The sequence below is a fragment of the Phyllobates terribilis genome, unplaced genomic scaffold (assembly GCF_046119375.1).
Source record: "Phyllobates terribilis strain yellow unplaced genomic scaffold, ASM4611937v1 Scaffold_3__8_contigs__length_932513732, whole genome shotgun sequence".
Classification (NCBI taxonomy): Eukaryota; Metazoa; Chordata; class Amphibia; order Anura; family Dendrobatidae; genus Phyllobates; species Phyllobates terribilis.
The window spans coordinates 872,096,086-872,121,829 of NW_027362763.1; the positions used below are offsets into that span (position 1 = coordinate 872,096,086).

General features: G+C 40.2%; 1 pseudogene; it reads left to right on the plus strand.

Annotated features, from left to right (window-relative positions):
• The first annotated feature begins 9,578 nt into the window (after positions 1–9,578).
• LOC141258641 (uncharacterized) overlaps positions 9,579–25,744 on the plus strand; it is a 29,690-nt pseudogene continuing 13,524 nt past the window's right edge.

Sequence of the window (25,744 nt, forward strand, 5' to 3'; positions counted from 1 at the left end):
CTGTTGTTCACTCGTACTTGAAAAGTCGGACTAATTTATCATCTATGCGAGGGATCATATTTTCAGCAGTGTTTGATCATTGTATTAAATTTCACAATCAGTAACTTTCTCATATATAAAAAAAATGCTAAACTTTTCCTACCAGTTACAATGTAAGGGTTCACAAAGACGGCAGTATTAGTCACGCGAGGATCGCATCACAATCCTCGGACTGTCTGTCGGCTATCCTGACCTGAGTGTGACAGCTCCATAGAAATACATGCTGTCATGCTCAGGTCAGTAGAGCCGATGGCCAGTCCGAGGATTGCGATACAATCCTCACATGAGTAATACGGCAGTCTGTCTGCGCCTATAAAAATAGACATTTATGCCATCTGTGTACTATCATTTTTATAGACCCATATCCATATACTTGGATGGATGATTTTGATCTGTCACCTGAATTAAAAATGGACATGCCTCCTTTATTTTTTTGCAGATAGGCAGTACCTAAAAAAACATGGATATATGAACAGCACTGTAGGCTAAAATGGGCATATTGTCTATCTGTGAAAAAATACAGATAAAACACAAACGTGAAAACCAGACATCTGAATTAGCCCTTAGGCTATAAAAATGAACATTAGATAAAAAGGCCCATGTCTTTAGAACCATATAGTGGATTTAAAACAACAAACAAATTATTCAAGAAAGCAGCAGGAAGAAAATAGGAGCCAAAACTGGTCACTTTTGACCTGGTAACAGGTCCTCTTTATAGGGTTACCAAAAAAGTATACACAATTTCTATATTATTAATTTTCATTATTTTTTTTTCTTTATTTTTAGTTCCATATAAAGGACATCACATCAGTTATCCACATTTCTTTTTGTGACATACAATATGTTGGTATAATTTTGTGACCGGTATAATGTGGCATGGTTATTGGTAATAGTGCTTGCTGTACTTGAAAATCCTTATTTTTAGATATAGAAGAATTGTTTTATTCTCATGTTTTACCTGTTTTGGATGTCACTGAAATAACTGTAGCAGATCTTAGTATATGACGGACATTTGACAAGCAATTTTGTGTGCGATTTATTTAATATGAACTTTGAGGTTTATCTGTCAAAGGATATATGCTGCTGTTTCCTTCTTCACTGCTGCTCATGTATGGCAGTATATTACTGGGGATACACTTCAGATTGATGATGCAATTAATAGTCAAGTGCATGACGTGGAAATTGAGAACATAATTAAGAAATGACTGGAGTGTTCTCCTAAATCATGTAACTCATCTTATTACATTGCTTCCTCTAGTGACTTAATCTTCAGGATCAATAAAGCAATATATTCATGTCTCACATAACTATATGTTACATATCTCTCCAACGCAAGTCCATGCGTATATATCCTCACAGGAAAATCCACACCACGGGCTGGTTTTCTCTCTGGCTTATTCTGTTCAGAAGCAAATTCTAATACTTTATTTAAGTTCAGGCTAAGAGGCACAGCTTTCTTTAGCCAGCAGACATCACATTTTCACATTTTCCTCATACCCAAGAATCATACATTGATTTTCTGCTTACTCAACATATAATGGAAAAAATGCCCATTTTTTTTACACTTTGTGTTCCAATTTGTCAGCTATAGTAATCCAGGACAAGAAATAGATTTTGAAGCCAAGTTTAGCTTGTCTAGAATAAAACATTGTAAGAGTCCATCAGCTATGTAAGCAGGACCAGGTCTGGAAAATATTTTGTAAATAATGAATGTTTCTGTCCTATGAAGTGACGCACAGATCATTACGATAGCTACTAAATAAGACAAACATAATATTAGAGATATTCAGGAAGCTTATAAAAAATCTTAACTGATCGATCTTTACTTACTCCCTCTGTACATATGGAGTTGGATGGACAAGCCACAATACAAAAGCCAATATATTGAAAGACAAGGGGCCCTTTTATTCTGCTTGCATGGGTCCTTTACATTCTGTGCACACCCAAGATGCAGCTACTGGTGTGCACACACAGTAAAAAAAACATTAAAATACATATTTCAACTCTTTTTAAACTAATCCCAGTAATCATATATGTATCCTATGAATAGATGATATATGTTGTTTATAGTTCTTCCCCATTAAGGAAAAACTTGCCAGCTTGTATGGCACACATGTATCCCTGCCTGAGAATTTCTGTGTTATACAGTAAGTATTGGAGCATGCCACACTTTTTATATGAATAATATTATATGAAAGTGTTAGTTCTCGCCTGGTGAGGTGAATTCACTAAGCCATAGGTCTGGGTGAACAGACGGATCGAGGGCGATGACACAGTGAGCTTGATTTGTCAGCTTGTGGGACAGCGAGGACCTGGACAACAAGCTATGCTCGCCAGCAAGCAAGCAACTGAAACAAGACACACTGAAACACACAGAGCCAGGAGTGTAGACATTCATTGGAAAGCAGATGGAAGGGCTACATGACATGTCTGAACCAGGATATAAAATGCAGGTTGTAAAAACACAGGAGTTTGCAGAGATGATTTCAGCATAATGTGAACAGTCTCTAAATAACAGTTCGCATTGCCTACAGCAGATGATCAGTTAATCATCAGGTCTGAGGCGCAGTAGATGAAGGTTGCAGAAATACAGAAGTTTGCAAAAATGATTGCAGATGAAGGAACTGGATGGTGGCAAACTTCAAAACAAACAGTAACTGAACACAACATTGTCTGTATGCTTAGACATACAAGTGTTAAAAGAACTTGTGTCATGATGTCAGGTACGCCAAGCAACTTGTGGAACCCAAAGTGGAGCACGCACAGCAAAGGGTGGCTCCTTGCTTTTCTAACCCTAGGGGATCAGCTATAATCACTGGAGTATATAGACAATGGTTCTTGTGATGAGACAAACCATTTAAAAGGAATGTGTCAGAAATTGTTTTTCAACAATTTAAACATGTAAAGTATTAATGTTTTATTTTAATTTTAATGGGATAAAATATAAAAAAATATTAAAAAGTTGTGATATTTTCAACTTTTAAACACTTGGAGGAGCAGCTGTTGAAATTTGTCTTGAAAACCTAGTGTATTTTTAGCTCGCATTAGGACTGCAGTAAATGTGGGCGGGATCTGCTCACATGTGCCTGATGTCACTCCTCCTTTTCCCTTCTGGAAGTTTGCAAAAGCAGGGGTGCGGATAAAGTTTTGGACAACATTGTAGCTCCATTTTGTTGGTGACTGTAATGTAAAATTATGACAGTATCACTGAGGATGGCTGTCAGTGCCTATCCTGGTTTTCTGCTAACTGAAGCAAAAATTTAAATGGTGCCTTTTCCTCACATGACAATATAAATATGCAGTGCGTAATCACAATTCCTCCATCTTTTTTTCAGGTGTGGGGTGGGATGAGGGGGTGGTTTTTATTATGGCATTCATTGTATGAAAAAAATGACTGGGTAACATCATTCTCCAGATGAATATGATTACGGCGATAGCAAACATATTTTTTTAAATGTAATGTTAAAGAAGCACACCCATCAAAAATGTTATCCTATTAATATATTGCGATTATCATATTATATAGCACTGTGTACTTACAATTGCTCATTTTGCCTTTCTACCCAGTTAATTCTTCTGTTTTCCATTAGGCATATGACATCACCTGATTAAAAATTGACTAGTTGAATCTTTCTAAGATCTATGTAGAAACAAGAGGTCAATTTTCCCTGTATGAGTCATGAGTCACCTCAAAAGTCCCTGGCAGGGGGGAGCAGGAGCAGCTGAGTAAGGAGTTGAAGAGGGGGATGATAAATGCAGGAGCAAGAGACTTCCTGTTTCTACATAGAGCAGAGGAAAGAGATGAGTTAACTAGGTAGAAAGGCAAAAACAGCAATTGTAAGTACACAGTGCTATATAATATGATTACTGCAATATATTAAGAGGTGATTAAAGCAATAGTTTTTCATGAAGCTATATTAACAAAATCTTTTCTCACGTAATTACATCAACATGACAGCAAATGATGTGAGAATAAACATACAAATTAACTTTTATTTCAATATATTAAAATGTCTTTGCCAAACTTGTAAAAGCAGGGTAAATTACACTCCGGTAGACAAATTAATGGTGCTAAGATCTATTATCTGCCAGAGCACAACCTCAAATATCCGTTTCTTATAAAAACCGATTGATTCAAGAAATTAGTCAATCTAAGGACCCTCCTTAATGATGGAAAAAAGGAGGTATAATGAAAGTAACTTCCTGTGTGCTGTCAAGGGTCACACAAAGGTTATTTGCATATAGTAATGTGGTATAGTATGTGACACACCCATCTCTTGAACTAAATCACACAAAGAAATATCTTAATCAAAACTACAATCTAAAACATATGTTAATAGAGTGATGAGTGCATCCTATAGCAAAGACAAAGAATTTAAATCTCAACTTTTTTTGAGTCAAACAGATGTTCTATAGAAGATGCGTGCATAATATAGGAAACTCTATCCGACCTCACCCAAGATCAGTCAAATACCAATAAAGAGTATTAACTATGGTGTGTGCATGTTACATACGCGCTTTACAAAGGAACGCACCATCACATCACTCCCGGTGCGCCACTGCGCTCTGTTAAGCAATTAGTTTGTGGATGCGTTCCACATTGGAACACATCATCACGTCACTTCTGGCTTGTCGTTATGTTCATTCGCTTATAAGTTCCACTGTGAATGCCATCAATGTGGAACACATATCCCACATGCACACACCATAGGTAATACAGACAACATGGTATGGCGTGGTGGGCAGCCTGACATTCTATGACTAAAACCAGGGTAGTTACCTGTTCTCACTTCTGTAAGAAGTCACCAGAGCTCAGAGCAATTCAGCAGAGATAACATCTTCCAGTGGTAAGAATAGTTTAGAAGTCTGGCTTTAGTAGTACAATGCCAGGCTGCCTGGCCTGTTGTTACTACTGATGCCTTGGTGCCCCAACCTCCTCTCACTGCCGCTGCCTGGACCTCCTCTCACCGCTCACCACTGAACACTGCAAGTATCGTTGTGCAGTGCTATAGGGTAATTGTAACTCAGCTCTGGGCTACAATAACATGGCGCTGGGCTCCACTTCTAACAGTGAACTGGGAAAACCAAAGGACCATGCCCAGTGCACAGCTGAGGCAGCTGCAAGCATTGGAGAAAGGGTCATACACCCACCGCATTCTACAATAGTCTGAGGCTGCTGTATGTGTGGTGACTAAGTATTGCACTTTGACACTTACAAACCAGCAAATAAAAATGCCAGCCCCCGGCACCTAAGTGAAAAAGTATTAAAAAAATGTTAACACTGTAAATTTTATTTTGTTTTAAAAACAAACATTTATATAAATAATAATTATTAATTAAAAAATACACTCAATTTAAGTACTCTGTAGCAGATATCATTTGCAGAGAACAGCACTACCTGAGGTTGAAGGCATTTTCTGTAGTTCTGTATTGTCAGTCAGGAACCACAGACAGTGTGCAGAAACCTTGTGACAGAACTATTAGATTTATAACGGTCAAAATTGTTACCAGGTCCCCCTAACAATCACAGAACATTTTGTGCATGATGGCACTTACAATATCCTGACTCTCAACAGCACTGGGAGATTGTGTACTGTGTGCTGGCATCAGGACCAGTAGGGAAAAACCTACAGTTTTCCATGGGGTTTAAATTAATTTAAAGGCATAGTCTAGGGTCTGAATCATTTTTTGGGTCTAAATTAGGGTTTAATGTATGTTGCTAATGTATTCACTTCAGAATTATGGACTGAAGACACATATAAGTTAAAAATGTAATTATTTATTACAGTTTTACCATTTGTCAATAAAAATTGTTGGCTATCCATGATTTTGGGATAAGATGTTCAAAAAAATAAAATATCAAGTTGGTAACTCTGCATACTGTGATACCATACAGAGAATGCTTATGGCTGTATAAGATAGAACTGTTTGCACTCGGCCACCTGTTTCGTTGTTCTAAGTCAAGAAAAAAAGCGATGATGCATGACTCAAGGACTGTACATAATTAATTCTGTCATGTGCGGCCTCCTCAGGCCCCACACTAAGCAAACTAGCAAAGTTTCTTTAAAGTATATCTGTCGTTTCAGGTGACTTCTCATAATAAACTGTCATGTGTATGTAATGCAGGTGGTCGGATGCAACACGCAGAGGAACACAAGGCGGGAAAAATCAATGAGCTATTTATTTCCTAAGATATCGTGAGAAATTGTAATAGTTATAACAACAGCTAACAAGATGCAACAGGGATATCACAGGTAAATTATACAATACAGAGCATATAATGAAGTTCACTTTAAACGTTAGGGAATCTTCTTGAGAGTTATGCTTATGTCCCTTTAACAGAGGTAAAATACACATTCCTGCTGGAAGTACTGTGCAAACTACTCCCATAACAATGGCCCTAGCAGGGCCTCCGATTCTTCTTGAAAGGCCACAAGTCCTCCTAACAAAGTCTACCAAAGCTTCAATTGACCCCCGCCTTGTCTGTTGCCCCAACCCAGGATAGCCCCTTTACCATACGTCAGTGCTGGAAGCGACAGTCCGGCTCACTCATGTCTCACGTTCACCACTGCAAGCGTCCTCTTCCAGGCGAAGTCTCCTCACGAATCTTTGGGGGTTGACCGTCATCAGATGTCTTCCAGGTCTGAGGGAAAGAGAGCAGGGCTCTGGCTTTTGACCAGCGTCTTCTGGACTCTGGGTCTTGATGGGCATAGTCGGGACTCTGGGTCTTGACTGGCACATATCGAGTCTTCAGATCTTGACCAGAGCAGTCTGGACTCAAGGTTTTACTTGGTGCCGCTGCGGTCCTGTTTGCAACCGGACAGCAGCAGCCAGCACACGCTTCCATATCAGACCTGTCACTCCGACTGCTACCTGTCCTCCAGAGCACGTCTGGACTGCTCTCTTCTTTGGTGCCAAAACCTGCTTTGGCTTGGCGTGCAGACTCTTTATGTTGAGGAACTCTATCATTAATGGCACCTGACTAGGTTTTACATCCAAACTCGCCTCCCCCCCGTAACTCTTCCTCTACCGGTTACCTCCGCATGGTCCTGGCTGAATGGTAGCTGGCTGCCTTCTCACACCAATGATACACAGTGTCGGGTGTTTTCATGAGTATTGTCACATCCTCTCACATGTACATGAGGAATGACTATAATTTTTACTATTGACCATGACATGTAATGTTTCACTAATTTTTCCCTCTGCATGCTCTCTTATTTTTGGTTGTTACTGAACTAGTTGATAGATACTAGCTGTAGAGATGAGCGGATTGATCAACGTAGGATCTAGTTTGCATAAAATTCCCTAAAATTTGCAATTTCACTTAAATTTGAACATTTTGACATTTGATCCGCAGTTTGCAAAAAAAAAACCTTGATTGCCACCATTTTCCACACTGCATGCCTCATAATGTTCTGAAGCTATAACATCTTATGGATTATCATACTTTGTATAGTGGTGGTCAGTGCTTGGATAATCACAGATCAGCAATTCCTAGCAAAGCACAGTTTATATGGCAAAGTTGTTTTCCATTTCCAGAGTCATTGGCTAAGTCTCTCTCATGTAGAATGTAAGCTCTTATGGTCAGTGGGGTCCTTTTTCTCTCACCTTTAGTGTGTAACCTATAATGGTGAGTGGGGTTCTCTTTCTCTCTCTCTCTCCCCCATATGTCTATTTTCCAATTACAAGCTTTCCAGTATTGAGATTTGCGCAAATTTATTCATCACATAATACATTTTGGGGGAATATTCTGTGAAGACAGCAAATTGGAATGTCAAAAGATCTGCTCATCTTTAACTAGCTGCTATGATTTCTCCCATACACTGAACACTCGGATGGTGCTGCTCTCCATTCTCTATGTAGTATGTAACTCTCGCACATAATAAACAGCAACATGGAGGACATTACGTAGCTATACTAAGCAGTTTAGCTGTGAATATAAAAATGGGGTAGATAATACAATTGCTAGAAAGCAGCAGAACAGTCTACGTGTGTCTGTGCCTTCCTACTTCACTCTGCTCCTCTGTCTTTCCCTGTCCTTATTTACATCTATAGGCAACTATATTCTGATCTGTCAATGAGCTGGCGTATGTCTTGTTTTGATCTAGATGGATTTTAGCTGTTGTCCAGAGTAAATGATGAGTGTAGAGGCAGAAAAGTAGAGAAATTAGCATACCTGTCTGATAAGAGATAGAAATGTTCAAAAGTTTTAGGCTGTTGTGGAAAAAATTCTATAAAGTAAGAATGATTTCAAAATAAAAGTGTTAATAGTTTATTTTTTATCAATTAACAAAATGCAAAGTGAATGAACAAAAATCGAAATCAAAACAATAATTGGTGTGACCACATTTTGCCTTCAAAATAGCATCAATTCTTTTAGGTACATGTGAACACAGTCAAGTGTTTAGCAGGATTATAATCAAGTGTATGTGTAACCAATTATACCAAACAGATGACAACGATGATCATATTTATATGTAAGTTGAAACACAGTTATTAACTGAAACAAAAACAGCTGTGTAGGAGGCTTAAAACTGGGTGAGAAACAGCCAAACTCTCCTACAAAGGTGAGGTTGTGGAAGACAGTTTCATAGCACAGGTCATCCACTATGGTAAGATTGATAACAGCAAAAAGACACAAGGTAATTATACTGTATCAACTAGTTCTCTCCCAGGATAAAATTTCCAAAGGTTTCAAGATGTGTTAAGACCCAGTAATGAGCAACATTGAGGATCATAGAGCCAGTGATTGGTCAAGGAAACTTAGTGCAGCAGATTAAAGATACATAATGCTTACTTCTTTTCTAAATCAGAAGATGTCCAGCAGTGTCATCAACTCAGAGCTGGGAGCAACCAGTGAGATCCATCTACACCCATCTATTTTTCGGGGAGTCTGACCAGAAGTGGGCTTCATGGAAGAATTGCAGCCAAAAAGCCATTAGAAGCACCAGAAGGTGCGAAACAGTTGTCACTTGCAAATGTTTTATAGACTTTCCCGTTGCATATTATCTTGCTTTTACAATGATTAAATAAATAAGATTTTATCACATTTAGGGAGCGCCGCTGAAATCTTTCTCCTTCTGATATGAACTGTTTCATTGTTTCTCCAATGGCTGAGTACCTCCTTGTATAAAAAGGTAGTATCACCTGACTACAGAGAACGTATAATCACTGAATAACAGAATCATAAATGATACAAATTAGTATTAAGTGTTTCTTTTTCCTTAGACATTAAATGAGAAGATGTCCAGCAGTACCTTCTGCTCAGAACTGGGAACAACCTGTAACATCCAGCTACACAGATCTACTGATCAGGAAAGTCTGGCAAAAAGTGGCCTTCATGGAAGAATTGTGGCCACAAAGCCATAGATTTCACATGGAAAAGAAGCCAAGTGACTCAACTAACCACAAAAACCTTGGGTGGATAAAATGGCAGCAGCTGATGAGTCAAAAATTTTCAATATATGACTTGAACTAAAATACTGTTTTTTCACTGAATGACTGAAGAGTGGCACAAAGAATAGTTTCTTCAGGCAACAATGAAGTATGATAGAGGTTACTTGCAGGTTTTAAGCCATTGGTGTTGGGGATTTGGTCTGGATTATGGGTACCATCAATGCTGAGAAATACTGGCAGATACCAATCTACTGTAATAACATCAAGGAAGCATCTGATTGTCTATACATTTATTCTGTAGCAGGGCAATGGCTCCAAACTTACTGCCAATGTCATTAAGAACTATCTTCAGTGTGAAGAAGAACAAGGAGTCCTGAAAGTGATGATATGGTCCTCACAGAGCTCTTATCTCAGCATCATTGAGTCTGTCTGTGATTACAAGAAGAGACAGAAGGCTTGGCACAAGCCTATATCCAAAGAAGATCTGTGGTTAGTTCTCCAAGATGTTTGAAACAAGCTCCCTGCCAATTTCCTTCAAAAACTGTTTGTACGTATACCTAGAAAAATCGATATGGCTCTCAAAGGATGGTCACACCAAATATTGATTTGATTTAGATTTATCTTTTGTTCATTCACTTTGCATTTTTCTAACTGATCGAAATAAGCAATTAACACTTTTATTTTTGAAAACTTTCTAACTTTGCAGCATTCACACACCTGGTTAAAACTTTCGTACAGTACTGAATATTCCAATTTTTTTAATATTCGCTTGTACTATTGATTTATACAGTTTTTTCAAATAACAGTGACTACTTAATTCATGAAGAAATTTGATACTTAATGACCAATAATTTTTTTTATTATTTTTTTATCAACATTTTGAAAGCTATAAATGTATGATCATTGGGGGTCAGACTTCGGGGCCATTTACAGATTTTGATAATGAGAGTCAGGATGTCCCCTTTGTGAATGCAACAGTAGTGAACATGTCGACAATAGCGCGTTACCTTCTGTTGGACTGACTGAATTATCATCTGTTAGTCCCATAGAAGTATCATTCACACAGAGGACTTTGAAAACCTCAATTGGAATTGTTTGAGGTCCCAGTGGTTGGACCTTCTGCCATCATATATTTGCATGGGTGATCAATTATTTAGTGGGAAACCCTATTCAAATCAAATTAAAATCTGCGTTTCTAATAGACTATAAAAGAGAATGACTGTACATGTCACTATCAATAATTGGGAACCTGGCACCCCATTTTTGGAACCATGGGAATTCCAGCATTTGAACTCCATCTCATGATACATTTATAACATATTCAATCAAAGTCACATACATTTCAGTTCATTTAAGTTAAAAGTAGTTTCTAAAAACTTCTCAATTTCTCCCTGTAATTTCTCCCCATAATAGAGATATATGCATGTATTCACGCATAAGGTCCTAAACATTTGTAAATAGACCTGTAGATATAGGTAGCAGCTGAGCCTGGGTCCTCCTTTGTAAAGAGGTCCAAAGGTCCTGGATCAAGAAATTTGGGTGGTAACACTTATAATACAGAATCTACATTTGAATATCTCACCTCTTTTGGTGCCAAACCTATTACTGCAAGTTATACATTTTGGAGAAAACTTTAAAGACTCATAATGATGTAAAGAGGTATTCCTAGAATTGAAAGTTATCCTCTATCTACAGTACAGACCAAAAGTTTGGACACACCTTCTCATTTAAAGATTTTTCTGTATTTTCATTACTATGAAAATTGTACATTCACACTGAAGGCATCAAAACTGTGAATTAACACGTGTGGAATTATATACTTAACAAAAAAGTGTGAAACAACTGAAAATATGTCTTATATTCTAGGTTCTTCAAAGTAGTCACCTTTTGCTATGATGACTGCTTTGCAAACTCTTGGCATTCTCTTGATCAGCTTCAAGAGGTAGTCACTGGAAATGGTCTTCCAACAATCTTGAAGGAGCTCCCAGAGATGCTTAGCACTTGTTGGCCATTTTGCCTTCACTCTGCGGTCCAGCTCACCCCAAATCATCTCGATTGGGTTCAGGTCTGGTGACTGTGGGGGCCAGGTCATCTGGCGTAGCACCCCATTACTCTCCCTCTTGGTCAAATAGCCCTTACACAGCCTGGAGGTGTGTTTGCAGTCATTGTCCTGTTGAAAAATAAATGATGGCCCAACTAAATGCAAACCGGATGGAATAGCATGCCGCTGCAAGATGCTGTGGTAGCCATGCTGGTTCAGTATGCCTTCAATTTTGAATAAATCCCCAACAGCAAAGCACCCCCACACCATCACACCTCCTCCTCCATGCTTCACGGTGGGAACTAGGCATGTAGAGTCCATCCGTTCACTTTTTCTGCGACACACAAAGACACGGCGGTTGGAACCAAGGATCTCAAATTTGGACTCATCAGACCAAAGCACAGATTTCCACTGGTCTAATGTCCATTCCTTGTGTTCTTTAGCCCAAACAAGTCTCTTCTGCTTGTTGCCTGTCCTTAGCAGTGGTTTACTAGCTGCTTTTTTACCATGAAGGCCTGCTGCACAAAGTCTCCTCTTAACAGTTGTTGTAGAGATGTGTCTGCTGCTAGAACTCTGTGTGGCATTGACCTGGTCTCTAATCTGAGCTGCTGTTAACCTGCGATTTCTGAGGCTGGTGGCTCAGATAAATTTATCCTCAGAAGCAGAGGTGACTCTTGGTCTTCCTTTCCTGGGGCGGTCCTCATGTGAGCCAGTTTCTTTGTAACGCTTGATGGTTTTTGCAACTGCACTTGGGGACAATTTCAAAGTTTTCCCAATTTTTCGGACTGACTGACCTTAATTTCTTAACGTAATGATGGCCGCTCATTTTTCTTTACTTAGCTGCTTTTTTCTTGCCATAATACAAATTCTAACAGTCTATTCAGTAGGACTATCAGCTGTGTATCCATCTGACTTCTGCACAACATAACTGATGGTCCCAACCCCATTTAAAAGGCAAGAAATCCCACTTATTAAACCTAACAGGGCACACCTGTGAAGTGAAAACCATTTCCGGTGACTACCTCTTGAAGATCATCAAGAGAATGCCAAGAGTGTGCAAAGCAGTCATCAAAGCAAAAGGTGGCTACTTTGAAGAACCTAGAATATAAGACATATTTTCAGTTGTTTCACACTTTTTTGTTAAGTTTATAATTCCACATGTGTTAATTCATAGTTTTGATGCCTTCAGTGTGAATATACAATTTTCATAGTCATGAAAATACAGAAAAATCTTTAAATGAGAAGGTGTGTCCAAACTTTTGGTCTGTACTGTATATAATAGTGGATAACTTATTGATCACTGGGAGTCTGATGGCTGGGACCCCCAAAAATCCTGAGAATGTGGCTCTGGAATCTTAAAATGAGACTGTTCATAGTTTTGTCTTGAAGCATTACTCCAGCATTTTTTTTTCTACTTCACCGCCGGAGTGATATCACTAAAAGTCTATTCCCTGCCCTTAGTAAAATACTTACTAGCTGTCTTCTGCTCTTCTCAGCGTCGCTCTCCGTTTCTGCTTTGCCATCTTGTGACAGTAACTTCTGACTGACCGGAAGTCATTGGTAACTGTCACAAGCTCTCAATGTAAGTCTATGGGGGCTTTGCTCTGGCTCTCATAGACTTACATTGAGTAGTGACTTCCGGCTCGCTCAACAATCACTGGAGCCATTGGGCAAGTCACAACCTACAGAAGACTACCGGAGCAGCACTGAGAACAGAAGAAGACAGCGGCTGGTAAGTATGATACTGCACACAGGAAAAATGCATTAGTGGTAGCACTCTGGTGGGGACATAAAAGAACCTTGATGGAGTAGAGCTTTAAATGGAGCAGAGGTGCCCATAGACAAAGAAAAGAGCAGAGAGCAGAGATTGAGCATGCACACCTCCATTGAAGACAAGACTCAATGACCCGTTATCAGAATCGTCTCAGGTCCCAATAGTTTGACCCCCAGCAAAGTTTAAAAATGAAGTTTAAGCTCTGGAACTACCCCTTTAAATGTAAAAATATAAAATGGACCATAGCAATTTCCCTAGCAAGGATTCTACGTTATATATATGTCAGGTAAAATTAATTTAAAATACATTTTGTAATAAATAACACAATGTTAACATATATTGACAGTAAAATTTAATATTTATGCTGCAGCCTTCAGTCTGAATACATGAAGTGCTAGACAAAGTGACTAAGGGTGCTTTCACTTTTGCGCTTATCTTCAAGTTTGTGGGTCTCATCGGTGCTTGCGCCAGAACCCCCCCCCCCCGCAAAACGGGATCCGGACGTATGAGCCAACGGGGCCATAGACTATAATGGTGATTATAATGGTACCGTCAGAGTGAACGTGTGCTCTGCCGCGCATTATTTTCGGCCATATACGCCTACTGGAGGCGGACACCCAGACACTGTCTGGTACAATATGTTGATAAGCAAACAATAATTTCAAGTCAATTAAGAATCTTCGCACCCGATTAACAATCGTTTGGCTCGTTCACATGGTGATTGCCGGCTTGTTTAGACAGCCGGATAATTGGCAACAAGTGTGACTAGTAATTCTCCTTCACTGATTATTGGCCAGACTAAAAGGAGCAAAATATTATTTACAAGATTTACAAGATTTCTATGTTGAAAAAACACACATTCAAATAAGTGTTTACATGCTGTCACTCCCCATAGACCAAATTGATAAAAACTCTTCCTCAAAAATAATTATGCTTTGGTACAAGGTTGCACTCAGTGGGAATGACGTTAAACCAAAGCACACATAAAAAAAAAATTGAAACTGCTTGCAAGTCAAGAGCTCCACCCAGTGGACATTTGTAAAATGACTACTATAAAGAAATTCCAAAATCACTTGGATGTTGGAGTTTTCTGCAACAGAATTATCCTGTTTATACTACATTAAAGAATTGATCATTTATCTTTCATTAGTTTGAAGATGTCTTTCTCATTTACATGTCTTCATTATTTTATGATCTTTTAGTCCCAGAGCATGTTAGAAAACATTTACTAAACAATATGCATTAGAATAGTCTCTTATTTACTAAAAAGGTACATGGCCCGCATCAAATCTGAGACTTTTTATGCCACAGGTTTTAGTGTAACACTGATTCACAGAAAACAAATTAGTGTATGCCAATAATACAATAGATCCTACAAAGAAGCGGCACCACAGAGAGTAAAATATTACATTTTATTATATATATAAAAAAAACATTAATTCATTATAAGTTAAATTAAAGATGTTACAGTGCATAGTTCTCCCCAAGGAGATAGATAATATACAAAGTACAGTGGCATGTAAAAGTTTGGGCACCCTTGGTCAAAATTACTGTTATTGTGAACAGTTAAGCAAGTTGAAGATGAAATGATCTCTAAAAGGCCTAAAGTTAACGATGACACATTTCCATTGTATTTTAGGCAAAAAATATATATACATACTGTATATACAAAGATGAGTCTGTCTACTGCCAGTGTCCGCAGGGACAAATGTCTCTCTCAACAAAAATCCAGGTGTAGAAAAGAAAACCAGGAACAGTTCAAAACAACTGGGAGATGCATCTCCCGGGGATGCTTAGAAGTGGTATCCCCACCGGGGAAATGGCTCATCTTTCCCGACAGAGCCTGACCGGTCCTCTGAGGGCAGGTGAGTGGGGGCATCATCCTTAAATACCCTGTGGACGTCCAGGGCATACCACCCACGCTCCCCATGGTGGTGGGTGTAGGACACCAAATCGCCCGGGTAGAGGTTCTGGCCAGGGTGGCCCTGCTCCAGCCGCGGCTCGACTTCGGGCCGGTTAACTAACACGTCCCGGTTGAACTGTGGGCTGTGAATGAAGCCCCATCCTGCCACCTGGTGGAAGCGCACAATAACGCCTTCTTCCCGGGGGCTTGGACAGGTGGCCTCTGCCTGACGGGCCTGCGCTTTTGCAGCTTTGGCTCGCACCTCCAGGCGCTCACAGCGGACCTGCTTCTCCCGTCGCTCTTTTTCAAACTGGAGGAGTTCCTTTCGGCACGTCTCCTCCCGCCTCCGCGCTTCAGCTTTGGTTTCCCGGGAAAAGCCCATCAGGTTGCCCCCCCGGTTATCCCAGGCAAACTCTTCTGCTGCCGGGCAAGCGACCGATGGCGCGGGCAGCGGCAGTAACGGGGGTTGCTGCATGCGCTCTGTTGATGCGGCCCAGTCCGGGTTGGGGCAGGTGGACACCCAAATTAGTGCAGGCGTTTCCGGATCGGGGGTCGGGAGGCATAACAGGTCCCCGACTGTGGCAGTGGCTTGGGCTTCGGCCTCTGGAGCCTGGAGCTGCTCCCATATGACGACGCCCGGGGATAGGGGTGCCGGCTGGATTGTGGTCTTCGGCCAGAGTCCAACAAAAGGCTGCAGCTGACTGAAGATACACGGTCCTCGTACTCTGGCCTTGAGACAAGGAGTGGGTCAGAGTTAACCACTGTCTCTACCCAGTCAAGGTCCTGACCTAAGAAGGCCTGGAGGGGAGCGGAGGAGATAGGCTCCACAGGCAAAAGGATCCCAGGGTATACCGACGGAGCGGAGTCGCCACCTGTATTCTTTACTCTGGCCTAGTCAGAGGGATTCCTGCTGCAAAAGGGGTGACCGGCCCCCGATGTCTGACTTTGTTACTTCACTTCTCAGTCAGAAAAGCCCGGAGGCTTAGTGGATCCCAGAGGGATACAGACGGAGCCGCCTACACCACCTGTATCTCTTAGGCTGTGTTCACACGATGCGTATTTCATGCGTTTCCGCGGCGTTTTTGCAGTTGCGTAAACGCCGCGGAAACGCATGAAAAACGCATGGTAGAAGGGCAGCAATGTTCCCCAATGGAAATCCGCATGTGCTGTGCCCATGATGCGGATTTTTCCGCAGCGTTAACGCTGCGGTCAAAAATCCGCAGCATGTCAATTAATTTTGCGGAAACGCGGCGATTTCGCCGCCATTGACTTGCATTAGAACGCGCCAATTCCGCAAGACAGCATTTGTACTTGCGTAATTGGTGCGTTCTAATGTGCGGATGGTACCCGGGTGTGGAGGAGAGGAGAGTCTCATCCACACCCAGGTACCATTAAAAAAGCTGTAAAAAGAAGAATAAAATAAAAAATAAATGTATTCTTACCATCTGTCGGCCCGCGCACCGCTCCTGCTTGGTTCCCGGCACTTGCAGTGAGTTGTAGGACCTGCGGTGACGTCAGAGTCATGTGACGGGTCACGTGACGCTGACGTCGGCAGGTCTTTCAATTCAAAGTTGCCGGCAGCCGGGAGAACGGAGTGAGCAGGACAGCGCGGGCCATCGGAGGTAAGTATATACACTCTCTCGGGTCACACTATATAAATCCATGCTGTTTGCATGGATTTATATAGTGTGACCTAGTTGACAAGCACTTTCCAGGTGATGCTAAAATCGCCTGGAAAACGCTTGTCAATCTGCATGCGGAAACGCATGTGAATCTGCATGTGGATCCGCATGTATTCTGCAGGAAAAACGCATGCACAATCTGCATGCGTTTTTTCTGCCAGGGAGATGCAGAAATGATGCAGAAATTTTCTGCTTCATTTCTGCATCGTGTGCACATACCCTTACACTGCGTTTATCCAGTGGGACCCGGCCTTACAACACGTTCGTACCACACACAGTCAGGAGAAGACTTAGTGGGAGAACCTACCAAGGAGAGGAACACACACCAGCGGGGTCTCGACAGGTGCTCCTGATCTGCCTGGAAAGTGCTGAACCCCCTTCCCGGTGGACCCAGTACACCGTGAGTAGCAGAGAGAAGATATAATTCCACATGTGTTAATTCATAGTTTTGATGCCTTCAGTGTGAATGTACAATTTTCATAGTCATGAAAATACAGAAAAATATTTAAATGAGAAGGTGTGTCCAAACTTTTGGTCTGTACTGTAGATATTTTAATCTTTTACATTTTAAAAATTACAAAAATTAAAATGGGCCTATGCAAAAGTTTGGGCACCCTTGGAGATTTGTGTGCTCAGGTATCTTTGATCAAGGTTTCAGAACTTAATTAGCCTGTTATGGTTATAGCTTGTTCACTATGATCGTTAGGAAAGGCCAGGTGATTTTACAGATTTATAAAAACCCAGCCTACTCTAACCTTGTGCCGAAAAACAGCAGCCATGGGTTCTTCTAAGCAGCTGCCTAGCACTCTGAGAATGAAAATCGTGGAGGCCCACAAAGCAGGAGAAAGCTATAAGAAGATAGCAAAGCGTTTTCAAGTTGCCCTCAGTTTGAAATGTAATTAAGAAATGACCGTTAACAAGAATAGTGGAGGTCAAGATAAGGTCTGGAAGACCAAGTAAAATTTCAGTGAGAACTGCTCATAGGATGGCTAGAGAGGCCAATCAGAACCTCCGCTTGATTGCAAAAGACCTTTAGAAAGATTTTGCAGACTCTGGATTTGCGATACATTGTTATACTGTTCAGAGACATCTGCACAAATATGGCCTTCATGGAAGAGTCATCAGAAGAAAACCTCTCCTGCATCCTCACCATAAAATTTAGAATCAGATGTATGCAAAAGAACATCTAAACAAGCCTGATGCATTTTAGAATCAAATCCTGTGGACCAATGAGGTTTATCATGGGGCCACAATGATAAAAGGTATGTGTGGGGAAAAAAGGGCACAGAATTTGAGGAAAAGAACATCTCGCCAACTGTTAAATATGGGGGTGGATGAATCATATTTTGGGGTTGTGTTGCAGCCAATGGCACAGGGAACATTTCACGGGTAAAGGGAAAAATGGATTCAATGAAATTTCAACAAATTCTTGATGTAAACATAAAACCATGTGTAAAAAAGCTGAAGTTGAAAAGAGGATGGCTTCTACAAATGGATAATGATCCTAAACACATGTCAAAATCCACAATAGACTACCTCAAAGGTGCAAGCTGAAGGTTTTACAATGGAAAACAGCAGTATCTTGAACCTGCAAATGCTGAAAAGGGTGGTCTCATATATAATATATAATGACTTTTAAAAATATCTTTCTTTAAGCCCCAATGACTTTTCTGATTAGTTTTATTATAAATTTCCCTACCATTCTCCCTATACAGCTATTCACTGTATCTCTTTTTTTTTCTTTACTTCCTGTGATGATTCTGGGAGTTTCAAACATGAAAGGATGGCCCTACATTCACTTACCCAAAGTTATCATCTCCCCCCTGAAACAGAATGTCATCAGGGAGCACCACTGTGCTCACTTTCTACAGCTACAGTCACTGTCATCCTCTGATGATGTTCTGCTTCAGGAAGAGTGATGGAGAAGTGACCGCAACTTCAGTGGCCACCACCACACTTCATCTGAGCCTGCCTCCCGCATCCTCAGTGGCCACCACCACAACTCATCTGTGTCTGCCTTCTCCATCCTCACTGGTTGCCTCCACACTGCTTTCCATGCCCACCCCATGCATCATCAATGGTCATCACCTGCTTCTGACACCGGCATCTCTTTCCCTGAATAAGTCATCATTATGTGGTGATGATAGAAGTAGTGTTAGTAATACTAGTGCCACCACCCAGCTTCTATCACTGCCCTGGAAGGAATTGTTATTAGGGGCCAGCTCTGGTGTCACTCACACTGCTTCTGTCACCACCCCCTGATGATGTTTCATTTCAGGAAAAGAGGCGACAGGGACAAATGCAGGGACTGGGGCAGTGGAGACCAAAGATGCGGGCGGGGGCCACTGCAGATGCGGGCGGTGGGCACAGTTGAAGTGTGATGGTAGCTACTGAAGCTTCTTCATCACACCCCTGGAACAGCATGACATCAGGGGACAGCAGTGACAAAGCTGTGGCAGAGCTGTCCCTGATTACGTTCTGTTTCAGGGGGCTGTAGAGAAGTGACTGCAGAGCAATCCTCATGTGACATCCTGTGTGAGAATCCGACAAAATGAAAAGTCACACAAAGTGAAGTAAACAAAGAAAGATATATATATATATATATATATATATATATATATATATATATATATATAAATTATATAAATTAAAGACAGCACCCACCATTTCATATTACTCACTAGTGGGTGCCAAGCCTCCAAACAGTCTGTCCAAACTGCTGCATGTCAATAGAAAAAATATAAAGAGGCAGCACTCCAAGAAATTTTTGGAAAAAATGGACTTTAATGAGCCCAAAGGCGACGTTTCGCTTGAGAAAGGTTCTGTGAACCGAAACGTCGCCTTTGGGCTCATTAAAGTCCATTTTTTTCAAAAATTTCTTGGAGTGCTGCCTCTTTATATTTTATATATATATATATATATATATATACAGTACAGACCAAAAGTTTGGACACACCTTCTCATTTAAAGATTTTTCAGTATTTTCATGACTATGAAAATTGTACATTCACACTGAAGGCATCAAAACTATGAATTAACACATGTGGAATTATATACTTAACAAAAAAGTGTGAAACAACTGAAAATATGTCTTATATTCTAGGTTCTTCAAAGTAGCTACCTTTTGCTTTGATGACTGCTTTGCTCCTTCAAGATTGTTGGAATACCATTTCCGGTGACTACCTCTTGAAGCTCATCAAGAGAATGCCAAGAGTGTGCAAAGCAGTCATCAAAGCAAAAGGTGGCTACTTTGAAGAACCTAGAATATAAGACATATTTTCAGTTGTTTCACACTTTTTTGTTAAGTATATAATTCCACATGTGTTATTTCATAGTTTTGATGCCTTCAGTGTGAATGTACAATTTTCATAGTCATGAAAATACAGAAAAATCTTTAAATGGGAATGTGTGTCCAAACTTTTGGTCTGTACTGTATATATATATATATATATATATATATATATATATATATATATATATATATATATATATATATATATATATATGTAGTGGGTACGGAAAGTATTCAGACCCTTTAAATTTTTTACTCTTTGTTTCATTGCAGCCATTTGGTAAATTCTAAAAAGTTCATTTTTTTCTCATTAACCCCTTTAAAGCCCAAGACGTACTGATACGTATCTGCGCCCTGGGCTTTAAGAGCAGGACACGTATTAATATGTCTTTGCGATCGCACCCGTACACAGGCTGTGCGGGCGCGATCGCCACCGGGTGTCAGCTGATTGTCACAGCTCCCGCACCGCTCCCGGCACATTAACCCCTGCAATGCTGCAATCAAAGTCGATCGCAGCATTGCGGTGGTAAGAGGAGGTGATCGGTATACTCACCTCTCCTGCCGGGCCTCCAGCGCTTTCTGCCGAGGTTTCCCGGATGTTGCCATGATGACCCGATGTCGTCATGACAACATCCGGGTCACCAGATAGCAGGAAGATATTTTGGTCATGCGCATGACCAAAATATCTTCTGCATCTGCAGCACTGACAGCCTGTATAGCACAGGGATGGTGCTGCATTCCTGTACAGGCGATCAGAATAAAAAAAGTGAAAGTCCCATAGTGGGACAAACAATGAAAGTAAAAGAAGTGTCAGAAAGTGAAAAAAATAAATAAAAAAAATTGTAAAAATATAAAAAAATAAATAAAAAAAATAATCCACCAAAAATAAAAATATAATGTACCCATCAATAAATATTATTATGAAAAAAAAAAACAACAAAACAATAAAAGTACACATATTTGGTATCGCCGCGTACGGAATGACCTGACCTATAAAACGTTCCCACTGGTTAACCCCTTTAGTGAACACCGCAAAAATAATAAATAAAAAATGAAGCAAAGAACAATGCTTTATCATCATACCGCCAAACAAAAAATGGAGTAACACGCGATCATTAAGACGAATATAAATAAAAATGGTACTACTGAAAACATCATCTTGTCCCGCAAAAAACAAGCCGCCATACTGCTCCATCAGCCGAAAATTAAAAAAGTTATAGCTCTCAGAATAAAGCGACGCAGAAAAATATTTTTTTCTATAAAATAGCTTTTATTGTGTAAAAGCGCCAAAACATAGAAAAACAATATCAATTTGGTACCGCTGTAAATGTACTGACCCAAAGAATAAAGCTACCTTATCAATTTTACCACACGCGGTACAGCAATAAAAAATTTAAAAAAAAAAACAATTCCTGAATTGTTGGTTTTTGTTTATTGTGCCTCCCAAAAATCGGAATAGAAAGCGATCAAAAAATGTCACGTGCCTGAAAATGGCACCAATAAAAACGTCAACTCATCCCGCAAAAAACAAGCTGTCATATGACTCTGTCGACCAAAATATGGAAAAATTATATCTCTCTAACTATGGCGATGCAAAAACGAGATTTTACAAAAAAATGTTTTAATGTGTGACAGCTGTCAATCATGAAAACCTGATATGATTCTTGTATCGCTGTAATCGCACCGGCCCGAAGAATAAAGTCGTTTAATCACTTATACCGCACGAGGAATGGCGTAAAAAATAAACTCTTGAGTTAGGGTTAGGGTTGTGCTAGGGTTAGGGTTGGGGTTGGGGTTAGGGTTAGGGTTAGGGTTGGGCTAGGGTTAGTTTTAGGGTTGGGGGTAGGGTTGGGCTAGGGTTGGGGTTAGGGTTGGGCTAGGATTAGGGTTGGGCTAGGGTTAGGGTTGGGGTTAGGGTTGGGCTAGGGTCGGGCTAGGGTTAGGGTTGGGCTAGGGTTAAGGTTGGGATTTTTTTAAAAAGTAAAAAAAAAAAAGATGACGATATGGCGACTAGTGTTGAGCGTAAGTGCTCGCTACTTGAGTTTGCATCGGGTGCTCGGGAATGCACTGAATATTGCGGGTGCTCGAGTGACAAGCTTGAGTCTCCGCCCCATATGCTTCGCGTCCTAAAAAAACTTGCGGGGATTGCCTGCCATGCACGAGCGATCCCCGCATGTTTTTTTTTGGGTGTCTAATAACCGTGAAACATGCGGGCGGGGACTCGAGCATGTCACTTGAGCACCCACGATACATGGTGCATACCTGAGTAACCGATGCAAACTCAAGTAGCGAGCACTTGCGCTCAAGACTAATGACAACTTATTCAATATGATGACCTAATGTTATCAAATTCTGTGTCGTACCTCTGGGTTCAAAAAGTCACACAGTGATCCTTCCCTTCTGAACTCTGCCGTGCGCCCAAACACTGTATTTTCCCCACATATGGGGTATTGGCGTACTCAGGAGAAATTGCACAAAAGTTTTTGGGTCCATTTTCTCCTCTTACCCTTGTGAAAATAAAAAAATTGGGGCTAAAACATAATTTTTGTGGAAAAAGTTTGATTTTTTTATTTTCACGGCTCCATGTTATAAACTTCTGTAAAACACTTGGGGGTTCAGGGTGCTCACCACACATCTAGATAAGTTCCCTGAGGGGTCTAGTTTCCAAAATGGTGTCACTTGTGGGGGGCTTCCACTGTTTAGGCACATCAGGGGCTCTCCAAACGCAACATGGCGTCCCCTAATTATTCAAGCAAATTTTACAATCAAAAAGTCAAATGGCGCTCCTTTCCTTCCGAACCCTGCCGTGCGCCCAAACAGTGGTTTTCCCTCACATATGGGGTATCTGCTTACTCAGGAGAAATTGCACAACAAACTGCATGGTGCAATTTCTCCTGTTACCCTTATGAAAATGCAAAATTGGTGTCTGAAAAACATTTTTGTGGGAAAAATGTGAAAATTTTATTTTTACGGCTCAATGTTATAAACTTCTGTGAAGCACCTGGGGGTTCAAGGTTCTCACCACACATCTAGATAAGTTCCCTGAGGGGTCTAGTTTCCAAGATGGTGTCACTTGTGGGGGGTTTCCACTGTTTAGGCACATCGGGGGCTCTCCAAACGCAACATGGCGTCCGCTAATTATTCAAGCAAATTTTCGATTCAAAAAGTTAAATGGCGCTCCTTCCCTTCCGAACCCTGCCGTGCACCCAAACAGTGTTTTTTCCCCACATATGGGGTATCTCCGTGCTCAGCGGAAATTGCACAATAAATTTTGGGGTCCATTTTTTCCTGTTACCCCTGCAAAAATAAAAAAAAATTGGGTCTAAATTAACATTTTTGTGAAAAAAGTTAAATGTTCATTTTTTTCTTCCACATTCCAAAAATTCCTGTGAAGCACCTGAAGGGTTAATAGGGTTGATAAAGTTCTTGAATGTGGTTTTCAGCACCTTGAGGGATGCAGTTTTAAGAATGGTGTCACTTTTAGGCATTTTCTGTCATAAAGACCCCTCAAAGTAACTTCAAATGTGATGTGGTCCCTAAAAAAATGGTTTTGAAAATTTTGTTGGAAAAATGAAAATTCGCTGGTCAACTTTTAACCCTTATAACTCCCTAGTAAAAAAAATATTTGGTTCCAAAATTGTGTTGATGTAAAGTAGACATGTGGGAAATATTATTTATTAACTTTTTGTGTGACATATCTCTCTGATTTAAGGGCATAAAAATTAAAATTTTGAAAATTGCTAAATTTTCAACATTTTGGCCAAATTTCCATTTTTTTCACAAATAAACGCAAGTGATATCGAAGAAATTTTACCACAATCATGAAATACAGTATGTCACGAAAAAACAATCTCAGAATCAGGGGGATCCGTTGAAGTGTTCCAGAGTTATTATCTCATAAAGTGACAGTGGTCAGAATTGTAAAAATTGGCCTGGTCATTAACGTGCAAACCACCTTGGGTTGTAAAGGGGTTACAGTACACTCTGCACCCCATCTTGACTGAAAAGAAATAGAAATGTAGAAATTTTTGCAAATTTATTAAATAAAGAAAAACTGAAATATATTCACACGTTATCATGAGAAGATTATATATATACTTTTTAGATTTTTCTAGTTTTTTAATGCATATCTATTACCCATTAAAGTATTTACTATTTTAAGTTAGGTTTTTTTTTTCTATGTTAGATTGTCCCTTTCTAACACCACCCATGTCATTGATAGCTTTCTGCTTACACTGAGCATAGACAAAACCCAAGAAAAAAAATGAGCATATACCCTACAGCAAGTAAATCAGTAAATGGTAATAGTAAATGTAAACTACACAGAGTACTTAGTTAATGCTATTTTGATCAAAAAAGCATAAAAGATGTCTCACCACATCAAGTTGTACCCATCGGGACAGCCCTAACCTGACTCTAGTATTAAAATCAAATGATGTTAATGTGAATTAGGTCAGAGCAGGACAGGGCCAGATGGGATGCCCCATTTGTACAAAATACAAGAGATAACAGCAAAACAAAAAATTGAGCTTGACCATAAGCTGGTATAAGGTACAAAGTGCAAGGGCTCTTATGGTCTGGCTCAGTTTTTTGGTTTTGTACTCATGTTATTTACATGTACTATTACCATTTACTGATTTACTTACAGTAGGGTATATTCTCATTTTTTCTTTTTTGGGGGGTTTTGTCTGTGAAATGGCCACAGTGTGAACATGCTCTTGAACTCCCTTTTCTGAGCTAAATATTTCATCTTTATAGATTTCCATGGATGGGTGCTTCAATCTAGCCCTGTCCTGCTCTGCCCTTATGTGCATTGATGTAGCTTAACACATGGTAAGGTTTTAATACTAGAGACGGTTAGGGCCATCCTGGTGGGTGCACCTTGAAGTGGTGTGATGGCTTTTATGCTTTTTTGATCAAAATAGCATTAACTAAGTACACTATGCTATTTACATGTACTATTACCATTTAATGATTCACTTCCTGTAAAGTATATGCTCATTTTTGTTTTTTTTTTCTTGGGTTTTGTTTGTCAAATGGCTTGAACTTTGTACGTATACCAGCTTGTGATCCGGCTCAGTTTTTGGTTTTACACTGAGCATAGACAGAAATTTTCTAATCTTTAGAAACTATGGGGTTAGCCAAAACTCATGACTATCAGGCTATGTGCCCACGATGCAGAAATGCTGCATATTTTTTCCGCTTCTCCCTGGCAGGAAAAATGCATGCGGTTTTTACATGCGTTTTTCCCGCCAGGTAGAAGCGTTTGTCAAGCGTTTTTGCATGCATTTCTGCATGCAGGTTATCAAGCGTTTTTCCAAGCAATTTTAGCATCACTGCGAAAAGTGCTTGACAATTTGTTCACACTATATAAATCCATGCAACCGGCATGGATTTATAGTAGTGTGACCAAGTTGGTTAAAAAAAAAAGAATAAGAATGGTGAAAAATAAAAAAAAAAGATTATACTTACCTTCCGATGTCCTCCCGGTGTTTTCTCCGCCGCGTCCGGTCTCTTGCACTGCTCGCAGTGGTGTGAAGGACCTGCGATGACGTCATTGAGTCATGTGACAGGTCACATAACTCAATGACGTCATGGCAGGTCCTTCACAACACCG